At 38.7% G+C, this 4,671-nt stretch overlaps 1 pseudogene; it reads left to right on the top strand.

Moving 5' to 3' along the window:
* The first annotated feature begins 2,112 nt into the window (after positions 1-2,112).
* On the top strand, positions 2,113-3,746 carry LOC132111681 (transcription factor Sox-11-like; annotated as a pseudogene).
* Positions 3,747-4,671: the final 925 nt, after the last annotated feature.

The raw sequence follows: 4,671 nt of genomic DNA, 5'->3' as shown, positions 1-4,671 counted from the left end.
ACTGAGGGAATATTTTATGATATATTTATTTTATTTGATCAGTTTATTTTATGTGTAAAATCAATACAACAAAATACAGAATATTTATTATTTTGTGAAATAAACAAACACATGCATGCATACACTTTTTTTAATTCATTGCATATTCACAATGGATATTTTAAAGAGGTCTTGTTAAGCAAAGCGGGTTGTCACATACCCAGTCATAATAATGATGCTTCTATTCAACATAATATTTGAACTCTAGATATATTTCTTTTGGAAGAGCAGTGTGAGTTGTAAAATGCATAATCTGATGCACATGTGGACAGCAACAACAAAGACCACCAATGCTTATCTTGTTGACTTAACTATTCTTTTTGGCACTTGTACGGTGTGTGTGCAAGTGTATGCGTGGATCAGTGAAGTTTTGTCTGCCTTGTGTGAACCAAATATCCCACAAGGATAGCAAAACCTGTAATCACCTATCAGACAACAGTCCCCACATAGAAAACAAATAATAAACATGCTATACAATGTCTTAATGAAAATGGAAAAAATGCAAAAATGTCTGTGAGGGTCAAGTTAGGTTGAGAAAATATAATTGGGTAAAAAACAGAAATCAATAAAAAAAGTCTCTGCCATGATAGAAACACAAGTGTGTGTGTGTGTGTGTGAGATTTGTGCAGCAGTCAAAGGAGAGAGGATGTCTCAGATTTCCCTGCACAGAGACCCTCCCTTTTTCAGGATGACTCACACCTCTGCAGTGGCTGACACTCTCACCTCATTCACAGCCCTTAATGAGCCATGCTAATGAGCGGCACATCAATGGGCAGCTTTGATTTTTCCCTCTGTTTGTGAGCCTATCACAAGAACGATGATGTAACAGACAGAACCAATGCAAGAGAGCAGACCAAAACCATAGATACCTGTTCATTCAACATTTCTTCTCATTCAATAGCAGAAGGGGATGACTTGGCTTCAGATTTCTATACGTCACCGTAAATGTGTTTTTTTTTTCTTAAAAATTTATGACCTTAAGATTTTAAAGAGGCATTAAATAAATTTGAGAGACTGGGGTCAGGTTTGTGGTCCCTCAGAGAGCAGATTGATTCTGTGAGCTTGTCATATGTGCTCAAGCCTTACCTTTTATGCAAAATTAGTCTCATGTCCACTGCTCAGGGCAGTTTCTTCCATCATCAGAGGTGAGGGTGATGTAAGGTCTCTGAAGGGCTAGTGATTGCCTTCTAGGGGACATATAACAGGAAGCACTGGCAGATGCATCGTTTCAAGTAACATTGTTGACTGCAAACCACAATGTGCAGGGAACTATCCTGCCTTTTTTGATGTTGGTAAATGATTATTATTAAATGCAGAATAATAAACTTGTATTATTGTAAAACCACTGTACTATATATATATATATATATATATATATATATATATATATATATATATATATATATATATATATATATATATACAGTCTTATCTTATCTTATATATAACAGTCATAAGAAATGACAGCAGTAGACCACATACCATCTGATTTTTTTTTTTTTTTAAGATTAAATTAAATGTTGATTTTTTTTTCCTCTGCTTTTTTTCTCCTGATTTTAACACATTTTATATATTTATTATAAAGGGAAGTGACAAGTAGGCTAACGTCTGGGTAACGATAATTGAACATTTCAGCAGTGTTATTTTTTTTTATCTAATTAAACACATAAAACAGTTATAATCCATCCTAGAATTAATGTTTTATGATAAAGCTTTTCTTCCTATGAAACCATCCCAGAAGATTAACATTTGCCCCAATTGAAGAATCACCAATATATGAACACAGGAACAGTGTCCATGCGCCACCTTCAGTATTTTATTAAGAGAGAGTCTGGAAGACAGAAAAAACAGCTTCCATACACATATGTTTTCGTAACATATGCATCGCTTCTATAGTCTCACATATTAAAGGATCCTGAAACATTTGGTGCGAGCGGCTTGTTTGGTTTCGCTTGTTCACGTGTTGACGTTTGCGTCCCAGTTCAGCTTATCTAGTGATATGCGCGTCTCGCGTATCGTGGGTCCAGACGGGAGCGCGTTAAGGGTTAAAGCGCGCTGCATGGAGCCTGTAGGGCGGAGTGGAGAGGATGTGATTGGAGCGCTACCCATGATGTCATGTACATGAAAATGCCAAGAAGTAGTTAAGAAGGCGACTTGCAACTCTGGAAAGAGTGGGTGAACCTCTGAGGCGCAGAGAGCACACGCACGCGGGTGATATTTTGGACTGACAACACAGAAACGGCACCATGGTGCAGCAAACGGACAACAGCGAAACGGACAGCATGTCCAGAGAAGCCACCGACTCCGACGAAAATGAATTCATGGTTTCGATTAACCCAGACTGGTGCAAGACAGCGACCGGACACATAAAGCGACCGATGAACGCGTTTATGGTGTGGTCTAAAATCGAGCGGAGAAAGATCATGGAACAGTCTCCAGACATGCACAACGCCGAGATCTCCAAACGCTTGGGGAAGCGCTGGAAAATGCTGAAGGACAGCGAAAAGATACCTTTCATCAGGGAAGCCGAAAGACTCCGGCTGAAACACATGGCTGATTATCCTGACTACAAATACAGACCCAAGAAGAAACCAAAGCTGGACAGTTCCTTTAAACCATCTTCAGAGAAGTCCTGCAACAAACTGTCCAAGAACTCCAAGAAATGTCCCAAACTGAAAACGAACAAGACGGGAAGTAAATCATCTCACGGCTACGGAGATGAGTACGCGTTTAAGAGCATGAAAGTTTCAAAGACTGTTATTAAAAGTGAGTTCACGGATGAAGACGACGATGACGACTCCGAGGAGGACTCTCGAGTCCGAGTGAAGGAGGAGGAAGAGGATCCGATTCGAGCCTACAATGTAGCAAAGGTTCCCGCCAGCCCAACTTTGAGCTCGTCTGCGGAGTCCGAGGGCGCCAGCATGTACGAGGAGGTCCGGAACAACAGACTCTTCTACAATTTCAAAAACATCACCAAGCAGAGCACAATGTATCCCGCATCCGTCTCACCAGCATCCTCTAGGTCAGTTTCCACTTCTTCCAGCTCGAGCGAAGACGCGGACGACTTGCTTTTTGACTTCAGTTTGAACTTTGCCTCCTCCGCGCAAAGCTCGGAGCTGGGCAACCAAAACCCGGGGAATCTCTCCCTCTCTCTGGTGGATAAGGAGTTGGAGTCTTTTAGCGAGGGCAGCCTGGGCTCCCACTTTGAATTTCCAGACTATTGCACGCCTGAGCTCAGCGAAATGATAGCTGGGGACTGGCTTGAAGCGAACTTTTCTGACTTGGTTTTTACATACTAAATAAGACAAGTAATAACATACGGGAGAAGTATAATGCTCTGTTCTGTACGTATTTCCTCCACTGTCGTCTTCTGGTGGTCCACCTATAGTGGCTTTGGGAAGGAGGCAAGTATGGCAAGCCATTTTAACATTTTTTTTTTGTCTGTGCTTATGTTAATAGTATTTTTGTTGTTGTTGTTGTTTTTTTAATAACCCAAACGTGGATATACTGTTTACTTCATAGTACTTATTCCTGTGCTACTAGTCACTATCACATCACTAAAATTTCTTACTTGACTTCACACTAGTTTACTTGTCATGCAAATACTAGTAAGAAAAGCTTCTTAATAGTTAAATTCAGAATGCTATTAGAAACGAATGGAATAAACACTCTTTTCTAACAATAATAATAACTTTGAATAATATATATATATATATATATATATATATATATATATATATATGCACACACAATTGGAATACGTCAAAATAGTAGCAAAGGAATAAGTTAGTAGCAGTGAAATATAATAAGTCACTATTGAATTATTTGCAAGTAATAAAAAAAAGTCCTAGTAACAAAATACAGACACTAGTTAGAATGAAGTAATAAATGTTAAAATGGTTTACCATAGGAGGGGAGAGGTGTGGGGAATTAGATGCTCATGAAGCTGGTACTGTAGCAAAAAAAGAAAACAAGTCTGCAGACCTTTTTTTTCTGGCAGCATGACAGGGTTTTATGGATTTTTCTATAGGTCTACAATTACTGTTCAACTAAATCAGACCACAAAGGGAAAATCTGAGAACTTCTATGCATCTTATACCCTCTTTGTAACTGCAGGGAGCTGAAAATGTAAAGACTGTGGACTGACTCAAAGCAAATCTGTGAACTATTACTGTTCAGGACGTTTCTTTCAATTGTTGTTTAGTCATTTCTAAATGCCAGACCTTTTTTTTTTTTTTGACTGATTCAGTTTACCTACTGTTTTGAAACTTAAGCAGCCTAAACCTCCTTAGAGTTGCAGGTGTTAGAGGAAGCATTTTGATACATAACAGACCTCATCTTTTTAAAAGAAAGCAAACTATTTTCAGGCATATTTTTGTACAGTTAAAAAGGGAATGTTCTTACTGGGCACTCAGTGAGTTTCAGGCACTTCTTCCCTTTATCATTTCTTTTTTTAAGCATGCAAGGGAGTCCTGGTTTAAGGATTAAGTTTAAATTAAAACTTGCAAAAATGCCTTGTGGTTTTAAGCTAGGTTTTGTACAGCTGTAGATCAAATTTGTTGAGTATTTGTAGAACATATGGCATTGGGAAGGGGGAGATGCAAACCACAGTGCTGGTATTAGTTTCAAGAT

The sequence above is a fragment of the Carassius carassius genome, chromosome 31, assembly GCF_963082965.1.
Source record: "Carassius carassius chromosome 31, fCarCar2.1, whole genome shotgun sequence".
NCBI classification, from domain to species: domain Eukaryota; kingdom Metazoa; phylum Chordata; class Actinopteri; order Cypriniformes; family Cyprinidae; genus Carassius; species Carassius carassius.
The sequence above is the reverse complement of the archived record's forward strand: the minus strand, read 5'-3'. Positions and strand labels throughout refer to the sequence as shown.